The sequence below is a fragment of the Vulpes vulpes genome, chromosome 16 (assembly GCF_048418805.1).
Source record: "Vulpes vulpes isolate BD-2025 chromosome 16, VulVul3, whole genome shotgun sequence".
Taxonomy (NCBI): Eukaryota; Metazoa; Chordata; class Mammalia; order Carnivora; family Canidae; genus Vulpes; species Vulpes vulpes.
Window position 1 is genome coordinate 81,735,125 of NC_132795.1, and position 14,476 is coordinate 81,749,600.

A 14,476-nucleotide genomic window follows, 5' to 3' on the forward strand; every position below is an offset into this window, starting at 1 on the left:
TGGAATCAAATTAGAATTAAATGTTCAGAAATATAATGGGAAAAGCTACAATAACTTGGAAAGTAAACAACCGTTCCTAAGTCAAACATGGGTCAAAGTCAACTTTTCATAGGCAATCAAAAAGGTTGCTAAAATGACTAAAAATCAAAATAGAGCACACCAAATTTGGGGGACACATGTAAACCAGTGCTGAGTGGGAAACTGAGCATTAAACACATATCATAGAAAAGATCAAGCATCTTGAATCAATTATCTAAATAGAGAAAAAGAGCAAAACAAACCCCAAACCAAAAATTGAAAATTATAAAGATCAGAGCAGAAATTAAGGAAATTGAAGATAGAAAAATAGTAAAGTAATTGAAATAGCTTCTTATTATAAAGCACCAATAAAATGGACAGACCTCTAGAAAGACAGTCAAAGAAGAGATGAGAAAATACAAATTACCAATAACAGGAATAGAGAATATCCCTACAGTTCCTGTAAACACAAAAAAGATAATAAGGGACTATTATGAAAAATATAACATGATTTTGATATAATTTGACAACTTGGAAAAAATCAACCACTTTTTCCAAAATCATAAATAACCACAACTAACATTAAGGATGAAATAGATAATTTAAATAAACTAAAACTATGAATAAAAAGTTTAAATTTTTAACTTAAAAAATCCAAAAAGTTTAGCTGGGTGGCTCAGTCAGTTAAATGTCTACCTTCTGCCCAGGTCATAATTTCAGGGTCCTGGGATCAAGCCCAGCATCGGAGTTTGCTTTTCCCTCTGTTCTCCTCCCCACTTGTTCTTTCTCTTTCTCAAATAAGCAAATTAAATATTTAAAATAAATAAAGAAAATAAAAATTCAAAAAATAAATCTTTAGAGCCAGATAATTCACTGGAGAATTCCATCAAATATTTAAAGAGACAACACTGGTTGTACACACTCTCTTTTATAGAAGAGACAATTTTTCTCAGTTCATTTTGTAATGGTAAAATCACCCTCATAGGAAAATCAAAGATAGTAAAAGAAAACTACATAGCATTATTCACAAATGTAGATGCATAAATCCATAATAAAATATTAGTACATAGAATTCAGCAATATATAAAAATAATCATGCACCATGATCAAGTGGGATTTATTGTATAAATGTAAGCCTGGTTCAATAATTAAAAATTAATCCATGTAATCCACCATATTAATAAAACTCGAGAAGAATATCATATTATTATATCAGTCAATGCAGAAATGCACTTGCCAAATTCAATACCTATTCATTATAAACACCCTCAGGAAAAAAAATAATAGATAGGAACTTTCTCACTTGATAAAGAACACTTGTAACAACCATACAGCTAACATTACACTTTATGATGGAAGATTAAATGCTTTTTCCCTAATAGAGGGAACAAGACCAGAATGTACTCACTCAAGACTTATTCAATACAGTGCTGGAAGTTCTTACCAAGTCAGTAAGGCACTAAAAGAAAATAATAAATATATAAATTTAAAAAGAATAAATAAAAATGTCCCTATTTTTGTCTATATAGAAAATTCTAAGAAATACACAAATAAATCCCTAGAACTAATAATAATTTTATTTCATTGATTTCATATAAATAGAGGAATTTAAACTTTATTAACATATGCTTTGTTCTAATGGTTACTTGTATGTCATGGGACTTATGAATATATGTCTCAATAACTCTCATACAGCTATGTGCTTCCATTCTAAAATTAGCAAGTTACCCTTTGCTTATTTACATCTTGTGACTGGCCATTAAATCTGCTAATTATTTTTTGATATGAGATAAGGAGAAGCATTGCTATTTAAATCATTCCCCTGAATTGCAGTAGGTTACCAGCTAGTCTTTGTTCTTCTTTAAAGAAAATATTTAATTTATTTAAACTAAACAGCAGCAGCAATAACAACACAGATTACCCATCCACCTCCACCTTTTAGAACTATAAATCTGTTGTCTGGATCTATGAGCTTGTTTGTTCGTTTGTTTTTTGAATTCCACATAAAAGAGAGTTTATACAGTATGTATTTTTGACTCATTTCAGTAAGCATAATGCCTCGAGGTCTATTCATTATGTGTGTGTGTGTGTGTGTGTGTGTGTGTGTGTGTGTGTCAAAATGGATCGTAAACTTAAATGCAAAATATAAAACTATAAAACCTTTTGAAAAAAAATTCAGGCTCTAGAGCTTGTTGAACTAACGCAGAATAGATAAAAGGAAAATTGATAAAACGGATTTCAAAATTAAGTTTCCTCTGTAAAAGATTCTGGTAAAGAGATCTTGAAGACCAGATACAGAATGGGAGAAAATATTTGCAAACTACATATTCAATAAAATATTGATATATTGAATATTTTAAAATATTCTTTAATATACTGAAAGAATATATTGATATTCTTATTTTGAGTAAAACTAAATATTTAAATATACTGAATATATATTCTTGAATGTAAGTTATCAAATATATAAAGAACTTGCAATTGTAAAATATCTTAACTAGAAAGTGTAAATAGAAATAAAAAGAGCCCCATACTGACGTGGGCACTTGATGGGATGAGCACTGGGTGTTATTCTATATGTTGGAAAACTGAACACCAATAAAAAATAAATATAAAAAAAGAGCCCCAAACACTAAACAAACAAACAAAAACACTCCCAATGTTCAGCAGTAAATAAATAATCCGGTTATAAAATGGACAAAAAACATGAAGAGAAATTTCACTGAGGAGAGCTACAGATATTAAATAAACGCATGAAAAGATATTCATGTTGGTTTTATAACACCAAACACCTACCAGAATGGCTAAAATAAAAAATAGTGACAAAACCAAAATAGTGACAGAATATTTAGAAAGTATATCACTTAAAGCATTGCTAGTAGGACTGTAAAATGGTACAGTCTCTCTCAAAAAGAGTTTGGCTATGTCTTAAAAAATAAACATGCAGTTGACATACAACTCAACATTTTTCCCAGAGAAATGAAAATCTGTACCTGAATTTTTAGAGCTGCTTCCTTTGTAAAAGCCAAAAATGAGAAACAGCTTATATGTCCTAATACTGGTAAATGGTAGACAAACTGTGGTAAACACATACAAATAAATACTATTCCATAATAAAAAGAGACAAATTATTTGATACATGCATCAACCTTGGTAAGTTTTCAGAGAATTATGGCAAGTTATAAAGGCCAATTCCAAGGATTACATATTTTATGAGTTTGTTTATATATTCATGAAAGGAAAACTTTATAGCAATGAAGAACACATTAGTGATTGCTCAGGGTTTAGAAGCATAAGGAATAAGAGGAGTGCCTGGGTGGCTCAGTTGGTTAAGTCCCCAACTCTTGATTTCGGCTCATATCTTGATCGCAAAATGGAGTAACCAGATGAGCACCCCCACCTCCATCAAGCACCACCCCTCTCCCCTATTAAGCTTCCTTTCAGGTCCATGCTCAGTGAAGAGTCTGTTTGAGATTCCCTTTCTCCCTCTTCCCTCCTCTCTCTGTCTCTGTTTCTCTCTCCCAAATAAATGAATATTAAAGAAAAAAAAAGGATATGGAATAAAAGAAGTGGGAGTGGCTACAAGGGCAACATAAGGGATTCTTGTTTTGGTGGAAATATTCTGTATCTTGACTGTATCAATATATCCTGGTTATGATATTGCACCATAGTTTTGCACAATTTCCATGAAAAGTAACTGGTAAAGGACACGTGGGAGCTCCATTATTTTCTACAATTTCATGTAAATTTATAGTCATCTCAAAATTTAAAAAAATGATTATAAATAGTTAAGGGATGTACGAACATATACCATGTTAACACTAATTAGAAGTAAGTTCCAAAAGTTATATTAACTTCAGAAATTTGACTTTAGGGCAAAGGCTATTGCTAAGAATCACAATTTCATACTCCTAAAGAGGCCCATTCATCATGAGGGCATAAATGTTCCAAATGCTTTGGCAACTAACAACAGAGCTTTACTATATATGAAGCAAAAACTGCTAGAGCTGAATGGGGAAACAAACATTTTAAATTATATACAGAGATATCCATAATCTTTTCTCAATAATTGATAGAACATGTAGACAGAAAATCAGTATAAATGCAGTTTTAATTAACAGCATCAAATAACATACGTAATTGATATCTATAACATTCCACTCAACAACAGTATGATACACATCAATTTCACCTTCTTTCACATGTATCCAGAATATTTATTAAGAAGGAACATCTTCTTAGATATAAAACTAGTCTATATAAATATAAAAGCATTCATGTAATATAAAATACTAGAAAACAATAATAGAAAGATTTCTGGAAAATCTCAAAATATTTGAAAAGTTAATAACAGACTTTCAAATATCTCATGGGTAAAACACAAAATCAAAATGCAAAATAATAATTAATAATAATAATAATAATAATATGAACACACAACATGCCAAAATTTGTGAAATGTTACCGAATCATTACTTATGGTTCTATCCATATACTGCTGCTATATATACTGCTGTTCTATCTATATACTGCTATAAAGCAGTAAAGAAAAAGAAAGGTCTTAAATCAGCGTGGTATTGGCATAAACATAGATGAGTAGATCAATAGAGCAGAAAAGAGAATTCTGAACTAGATTCACATGTATATGGACAACTGATATATAACACAGATGCAGAAGCAATTCAGTAGAGATTGGATTCTGTTTTCAACAAATGATGCCGCACTGATTTAATATCTACAGGCATAAAAATAGAAACAGTTTATACATCATTAATCAAAATTAGCTCAAAACAGAACACAGAACTAAGTTTAAAACCTAAAATTACAAAACTTCTAGAGGAAAACAACCTCTATGGACTAAAAATAAGAAAGATTTGCTTATATTATGCTGTAAATAGGATTCATAATGGAATTAATTGATAAATTTTTCTTCAACAGATTAACAACTATTGTTCTCTAATAGAGTTAAGAGAATAAAAGGCAAACCACATAAATTATATACAGTGTATATGTCTGGTAGAGGAATAATATCTAAAATATATATGGAACCCTAAACACCCAATACAAAGATATGGGCCATAGATTTGAACAGACATATTACTAGAGAAAATGTATAAATAGTAAATAAGCACATGAAGAGATGCTAAGCATCATTAGTTATTATGACAAGGCAAATGACAACTACAATGATATAACAGTGCAGTGACTACACAACTATTAAATAGGTAAAATTAAAAAGACTTGTTATATCAACTGTGGACAAGAGTGTGGAACAATTGAAACACATTACTTGAAGGATATAAAATGAAATAGCCATTTTGGAAAGCAGTTTCCTAAAAACTGAAACCTACATCTTCCATATAGTCTAGACATCCCATATCTAGCTATTTATTCAAGAAAAATAAAATATTTCTATAAAAATATATTTGCAAATGTTTAAAACAACTATGTTTATTCATAGTTGGCTTGAAAATAACTCAAATGTCTATTCACAGGGAAATTACAGTATGTCCATACAATAGAATACTCAGCAAAAAATAAATGAAATATTGATACATGCTACAACATGAATGGAGATGGAAATAAGCCACACTGAATTAAAAAAAAATAGGTAAGCAAAAAATTACATGTTGTATAATTTCATGTATCTAATATTCTGGTAAATGCAAACTAATTTATAGTAACATTAAAGCAGACCAGGTGTTGCACAGCAATGGGGGTGGGTTCAAGAAAAGATGGGAAAGTGGCATTAATAATAGGGAGGAAGGGACGCCCGGGTGGCTCAGTGGTTGAGCACCTGTCCCTGGCTCAGGGCATGATCCGCAGTCTCAGGATTGAGTCCCACATCAGGCTTCCTGCCTGGCGCCTGCTTCTCCCTCTGCCTACGTCTCTGCCTTTCTCTCTCTGTGTCTTTCATGAATAAATAAATATATAAAATCTTTAAAAAAATAATAGGGAGGAAGAAAATCGTTCACTATCTTTAGAGTATGATTGTGCGATACATGTTTACATATTTTAAAACTTATAAACTGCGCACTTTAAACAGTTGCAGTCTCCCCTATATTAATTATGTATTAATAAAACAATTAAAATTACATGCTATTGATCCAATTTTAGATAAATTTTAGAAAAATGTTTTCTAAAAATGAAGTAAGCATCTTGTATTTAGGCTTTTTTTTTTGTCTTCATTGTGCTTTATTGAGTGATATAAAGCATAAATTGTGAAATGGATGCTTGAAAGGCATTTCAGATGTGTTTTCCTTTACTACCAGGAGCTTGAATGTCCAAATCTTCCAGAGCATATGCATGATGCTCTCCGAAATGAGATCTCCAGAGCAGAGGCTTCTCAATCTCTGTTTCTCCAATGGTCAGTAATGCTTACTTACATCTTTTCCTGTCTGATCTAAGTTCATTTCTTATGTCTTAGTTCTCGTTGTGGTACATACTCTATTAATTCTTAAATCTTGAGTGATAATGATTAAGTCAGTACTTACTCTTCTTTAGTTGAGGCTTGATTAATCTCAGTCATGTTCAATTTTCACAAGTCATTAAGTCAATCATGCAACAACACAAAAAATACTTTAAATACAGTAATGCATAAATGTGGAAGTGTAGAAAAGTGTTAACTCTTCAAACTGTCAAAACTCCTGTTTTTCTTTCTTTGATTTTATATTATTTTAACATTAGTGCTTGAATAAAATGTCAATACTCTAATTAAAACACATAATTTTCCAATATCATAAATAATTCCTTTTATTAAATATTTATCAGTTCTATATAGGATAAGCATTAAGAATTTCAGGTAATCTATTTTTGTAGTAGTTTGCATGGTATCATATATAAACCATCAACTTGAATCTTAAATAAGTTTTCAAATAACTCTAATGTATACCTTCTCAAATAAATACTAAACTGAATAAATACCAAGATGCTAATGAAAATGCTAACACCGAGACCCTATTAGTGATTTTTTAAGTCATGTTGTACATGATCACTTGTTTCTTTGTCATAAAAGTATATGATATTGGTGTTTTTTATCATTGAAATCACTGAACAGTCCTAAAGAATAGTCCTAAATGAGGCAGAGTTTGCAAATCTGGTCAGTCCATGATTTGTTCAGTATCAGCGAGTGGGAGGATCCCTCTAATAGTTAAGGCCATGTAAAGGAGCTAAGCCTTCGCAAGCAACACTTTTTTCTCAGTTTTACTCATATTCACCCCTAAAAAGGCAAAACTACATTGTTGTTTTGTTCATTTGTTTATAGAAGGAGTGAAATGAGACAAATAATTTGTGGTGGGGGGCGTCATCAATGTTTAAAATCTTAAAAGTAAATGTCAGACACTATTGCAAATTTAACCCCTTATTTCTGTTCTGTGTTTTTTATTAATATCTGTCTTTGGATGTGGAAAAAAAAAGACTGAGATTATCCAGATAAGAATTCTGAAGCATTTTATAAGGATTAAAAGACTGGGTACACAACGTGGATGGAACTAGAGGGTATTATGCTGAGTGAATAAGTCAGTTGGAGAAGGACAAACATTATATGGTCTCACTCATTTGAGGAATATAAAAAATAGTGAAAGGGAATAAAGGGGAAAGGAGAGAAAATGAGTGGGAAATATCAGTGAGGGAGACAGAACATGAGAGACTCCTGGGAAATGAACAAGGAGGGGTGGAAGGGGAGGTGGGCAGGGGGATGGGGTGACTGGGTGATGGGCACTGAGGGAGGCACTTGACGGGATGAGCACTGGGTGTTATACTATATGTTGGCAAATCGAAATCCAATAAAAAATATATACAAAAAAAAGACTGAGTACATATGAATAAATAAACAAACAAATGAAAAGCAGAAACAGGCCCATAAATACAAAGAGGAGAGGGAGATAGGGGGATCTCCAAAATGAGTGAAGGAGAGTGGGAGATATGGCCTTTCAGTTGTGGAATGAATAAGTCATGGGAATAAAAGGTAGAACATAGGGAATATAGTCAATGGTATTATAATAGCATAATATGGTGATAGATAGTTCCCTTTCTGGTGAGCATACAGTTGTTGAATCACTATGTTGTACACCTGAAACTAATGTAACATTATATGTCAATTTTACTGCAATTAGGAAAAGGAAGGAAGGAAGGAAGGAAGGAAGGAAGGAAGGAAGGAAGGAAGGAGGGAAAAGAGAAAGAAAAGAAAAGAGATAAAAGAGAGTAGCTACTAGATGAGACAAGTCCATCACTGAAGGCTCCAAGTTTCATACCTAAACCAGATTTAGTCCTAGTCTATCAGTGAAAATCAGCCTGGTTGGGCTTCTGGGCATACCTTCTTGAAGCTGGAGAAGGGAGATAGGAAGGAAGAAATTCCGAAGTGAAGAATGTGGTGGAGTAGAAAGAGACCATGTATTGAGAACATCCATTGTGTGGATTAGGAATTTTCAGTTAAATTTCTTTCTTTTTTTTTTTGAGAATTAATTATGCTTCTCATTATAAAAGTCATGCTTCAAAGCATTGCCAACATCTAATGAATACCTATTTTATGACATGCTTTATTTTAAGAGGCTTTCATGTAAACACTTATTTCATCCCCAAAACAACCCAGTTATATTAATATTGTAGTTATCTTCATTTTGAAGATGAGCAAGAGAATACTAATAAATGAATTCAAATTACAAACTAGAATCTTGAACCCTGGTTTCAAAGCCAGTCATATTCTGCACCATGTACTCTTAAGTAGCACGTGAATGAGGAAGAAGGAAGAAACAAAAGAAAAAAAGAAAGAAAACACATTTTTCACTATAAACACCCTGTGCATTTCGACATTACTAAGAAATATCAAAAAGTCTTTTGATGTCCAAATAATTTATAGAAATAGTTATATTTTATAGCATCTCTTAAATCTGTATACATTTACAATTCAGATAGAAGCCTATTAAGATAAATTAGGTTTTTGCATTGTTATAATTTTAGTAAAATACTTTGAATTTTTTATTATAATATCTATGTATATTTTATATGCTGTGATGTTTCAGGGGTTCTTTGAGATAGGATGAATGCTATTTTTTGGAGCTCAATTTTTGCCTTTTATTCCAGAAATAAAGGGCTAGCGAGGTTTCCTGTATGGTGATAACACAAAAAAGGAACTTAGATGTCAGAACTCTTAAAGCAAAATGTATGTGCCAGGCATATTAAGCCATACGTTCAACAGATATTTTCTCATAGTACCTACTATGCTATATGTTGTGGGGACACAGTGATGAATAAAACTATTAAAGTGCCTTCCTAAAAGAAACCAAACCATCTAATAAATCTCAAGTGTTCTAGTAACCCTTATATAACCTCTCCTTTTCTTGAGAAAGATCAAAATCTTTCTCAGTAAGAAAATATGGAGAAACCAAGAAAATGGAACATTTATGAAATATTAACTATTGTCTATTCTTAACAGTTATCTCCAAAAAATATTTTAATCAGTACCAACTTACAAGTGAAGACTTACTAAAGGAAGATGAAGTGGCTTGTCCAAGGTTGCACATTTATTTAATGGTCAGGACAAGAAAAAGATTGGTCTCCTGATTTCAAGATTAGTTCTCTTTTTGTTACACTAGCCTATTGCTTAATGAAACTGAAACTAATTTTTGAATTAAAAAAAAAAAATTTAGTCCCATGAGTTTGAAGCACAGTGCCATTAATTTATAGTTTATGCTTCCAGGAACATCTTTTGGAAATAATTTTTGAAAATCCATTAACCTCAAAGATGGGTATCCAAAGGAAGAAACTTCAGGAAAATGTATAGGAGGGAATTATTTTTTTAATACTAACATAGATTATTATTCTCCTCTAAAGCAATTTCACAATGCCAAGATCAAAAGCAGGCAACCAGGATATTTAGATTGAAGTTTGACCAATTGTCCAAACTATAGAATTGATCAAAGTTAATGGAATAGAAATTTTCTCATCAGTATCTTTTCTTCCTGTCTCTAGAGCGAATAATTGTTCCAGGGATCAGAATTAAGATAAACTAGGGGAGTTGGGATGAGATGAGGTCTTGGTGTGTTAAAATGTCCTGGAAAGTGAGATAATGCATTTCGACTGAGTGAGATGGAGGTGGGCCAACTCTGAGGCTTCCCTGGACTGTGGGGAGTCTTCAAGAGTGTAAATAGCATATCAGTCTCAGACACCAATTTACTTTACCACCCCCTCTTTCCCATGGCATCCACTTAACAATATGAAGTCACTTCCTATCAAACTGCTTGTCATCAGTTTAGCTCTGTTCCAAAGGCCAGCATCTATATTTTAGGTTTTAATGCAATGTGAAGATTGGTGAAAAGAAACAAAATTTTTGGAAAGTCAAGGTATTAACTATGTGAAAGGCCATTTTACCTATGATTCAAAGAAATTAGATTCTAGAATTTGTGTGAATATGTGTCTGACAATGTTGAAATAACTCTATGGCAAACTTCAGTGATTAGGACTTCAAAATGCATTTAAAGGGAAGCAAAGGGTTATAGTCTCTTGACAATTCCTTTTGTTCTTTCAGTCTATGCCATACATAGATAATAGGCACGGGTTAATTTATGTTCAAAGTCAACACAAACATTTTAATATTTTTCCACTGGTTATCCTGGGTGGGCCTAGTTTTAAGGGCCACTGATTTAATTCATGGTTTTCTTTTAGCACAGACTCCCCACTTTTAATTAATAGATATTCATTTGGAAGAGAAGCCTCCCTGGCATTTGGATACTCTCTTGAGTCTGGAATTTTTAAAGTATGACTTAATTTTGAAAAAAAAAGTTACATGTATTTCTAAAATCATGGTTAGTTGATATTTATGGGAAAATTACTTAGTTTAATTGATGATAGATGAGAAATCCTAAAATTCACTAAAGTTTATTACCCATTTGTTTTTGTCAAATCATGTTAAGTGTCTTTGGATATATGAAAGCTGTAGAGAAAATTAATAAAAATTGATAGTGCTTTATAGTTAGAATCTCATGCTAACATCAAAGGCAATAAAATAAATTGATGAATTTTCCCCAAACTAAAAAAAAAGAGAGATTATTTACATTTTTATTATTTCCTATTTATTTCCTAATTTGGGAGAAAGACAGAAAGATGAAAGTAGGCAAGGTGGGATAGAAAAGAGGCAGGAAGAGATACAAAAGGATAAATACAAATGTCAAGAGTATTGGAAGCAAAAGTCCGGAAGAGGAGACATTGTCTATTGTATCAAGATAAGATGAAGAAATTAAGACTCAAAGAAAAGAAAAGAAGCAGGCTCTAAAACTTGCCTGCTCTTCAAGTCTAATGACAAAGTTCAGGCATTAGAAACCAATGAATGTGTCTGCAGCAGACTGATGAATTTCAACCTTCTGCTTCTGATTTCCAGTGTGGTTGACGATCTCTCCAACACCTCGACCCCACTGGCATCACCTGGTAGCATCTTGACTTCTTATTTTGAAGAGGAATCAAGAAAGAGCAAAGGAACAGCTAGGGCTAGAATATTAAATCACCATTAAATGAAGTCACAGTTAAGAGATTTCTCCTGATTCCAATTCTTATGAACAAGTCAGTCTAGTCTACCTTTCACCCCCACATCTCCAGAATTAAGGATCTGGAGAAATGAATTTACAGAAGAGGTTGGATTGAAAAATAGAATGCCAACAAGTTGACTAAATTTAAAACTTTTGCTTCCTAAGAGACACAGATGGCAAGTTCGTTATAGTTAGTTCATCATAGGAGGTTTTTAAATAGCCCTGGTTAAGAATCAACTTTTGAACATGCAGCCATTAAAATGCAATAAATCTAGTCAGCACAATAAATATTCAGTGGGCAAGAACTATAGTAGGTGCCTTCCCACTCATTTTTAACATAGGCTCAAATATGTTTGATGGTTTAGACGTTTTTGGGAATTGTGTGTTCGTGTGTGTGTATTTTGATGGAAAAAAAATAAGCAAAAATCATGTAATAAACAAGAACTCTCCTTCTCATGATCCCTCAACTGATTGTTTGGAATGTTAGAAATATGTTTAATGCAGCACTAGTTTTAGATTCCCCCCCCCCCCAAAAAAAACAACTTAATGGAAAAAAATTCAAGCTAGCATAAGTACAAGATGAAATAACAGCTATAGTATACTTTTTGTATATTTCCTTAGCCAATAAGAGTCATTACCTAGAAAGCCTTTTTGTAACAACAATGAAAAGAGTGCTTTTTGAGGAGATTAACAATGACCTAATGCTAGGAATTCAGTATTGATGTGTTATTCCTCTATTCTCTGAGAAGAGTGTGGCTTTCTGGGAAGGAATTGTCTGAAGGCTTTGGTAAAAAAAAATGCTGAAATTGCACATCACAGCCTGACACCCCCTGTGTGAGTCATCTTTACCTGGTGCTGGAGCAGCTTTCTGAAAGCCCATCTGGCGCATGTCTCTCCTGTTGGCATAACTATATTTAGAATCCATAGCTAGAGAGCTCAGGGCTTCTCAGGATGGTATTTTTAAATGTGTCATCACTCTAGACATGCTCTCCCTCCCTCTCCAACTGCTTCAGCCTCCCTCATATTTTCACACATCCAAATGGAAAAGAATCAAGAAAAATCACTTCCAAGGAACCTGTGACACTAGTCTCATCTGGAATGTTAAGCTCTGGGCTTAGACTCTTGCTAATAGCTCCCTTGGCTCTTATGCTTAGCAAGGTTTGAATTCTTTAGGCAGCTCAGAGGTATGATGTACAGCACAGTATTGGGCTCATTGCTCAGTGTAAGCCTTAGGGAAGAATATAGGAAAGTCCAGTGGCTTTCTTTTTCTTTCATTTATTAGAACAAGCTTTACAAAGGTTAGCATGCTGATATGGAAATTCTGGCAATTGCTAGCTGTGACTCTGCTCTGTGGTGTATTGAATAATGATTGAGCAACATGGGGAAACCTAGTCTTTGTTCTAGCTATGAAGGGATCTTTGGTGAAGTCCCTAGAGTCAAGAAATAGAAATCCACACACTCTACATGTCAGTAAAGCTTTATAGCATGTAATTGGAATGAAAAAATCTTTGTGGATTAACGAAGTCTCCTCTACAGATAATTTGATTCATATTCCTGGAGTCTCCATAACAAACCAACACTGTTTTACATGCTTTTGGATTCACATGGCCCTGGTCCAAAATATGGATTAAGGGAATCATTCAATTAGCAGTTTTATTTATTTAATATAAATGTATATAAATTGTACTTGCTTTACAAATTTGTGCATAGTACACTGCTGTATGTACTGGATTAGAAAATATGAATATGTTTTTAGCTAGCGTAACTAGGATATCTATGAAAAGTAAACCTTCAAAACAAGACTTTGTTGTTATTAACCTGGCTTAACCAAGAATTGCATAATTAATTCCTGGATGATGGGTATGGGACAATTAGATCAACATAGGCTAGCATAATAGGAAAAAAATTTAAGAGTAGATAATTTATTCTGGTGGAAGTAGCTCAGAATACAAAAGGAAGATGACAGAAGGAAAAGGTGCTCACTTGCAGCACAGGCAATTTAGGGCAGTGAGACAAAATGGAGAGTCCTGAAGGAAAGTGGAGGCAACCAAAGCCATTATGATAGCATGGGAATGATCTTGAAGTATCATTGTCTAAGTAAGGAATCTGATATTTTCCTGACGATAGGCTAATGCCATTATGTGTTTTGGAATATTTTAGAATATAGTGGTGGTATTTTAGAAATGGATTTTGGGCAGTTGAATTCATGAGAATTTCTTAATAAATCAAAAATTTAAAAAGCCTGGCAACAGGGCTCTTAGCTAGGAAGATGAGACCAAGGAGGGCCTCAACTTGATCATAGAAGATCAAATGGAAACGGACTATTTTGAGAAATATTGTTGTGAATAAAATGAAGCCAAATATGGTGGAGACAGCGTCCTCTATGTATCTAGTAGTGTCCTTAAGATATCTGAATGAGGGACACTGAATGGCTCAGAGGTTGAGCGTCTGCCTTCAGCTCAGGTCCTGATCCCAGAATCCGGGATCCAGTCCCCCTTTGGGCTTTTTGTGGGGAGCCTGTTTCTCCCTCTGCCTGTGTCTCTGCCTCTCTCTCTTTCTATGTCTCTCATGAATAAATAAATAAAGCCTTAAAGAAAGATATCTGAACGAATGAAGGGCAAAGAAAAGGCCAAAGACAGGCGTATGACTATAATTACAATCCAAACAATGTAGTAATGATAATTTATTGAGTTCTTATGAAGTGATAAGTAATGTGCTACAAACACTATATGTATTATCCTCTATAACATTAATCCAGTACCCTAGGAGGAAAGTAATAGTTTCCCCAATTCAGAAATGAATCCATGGAGGTGGAAAAATGGTTAGGTAAACTTGCCAAAATTTTCCCAGCCAGGATTTCAAACCATGCTTCATTCCCCCGCAGACCTAGGGCATTTTAAATATATTTTCTTTTGTAGAGACTGTTATCTATACCAGTA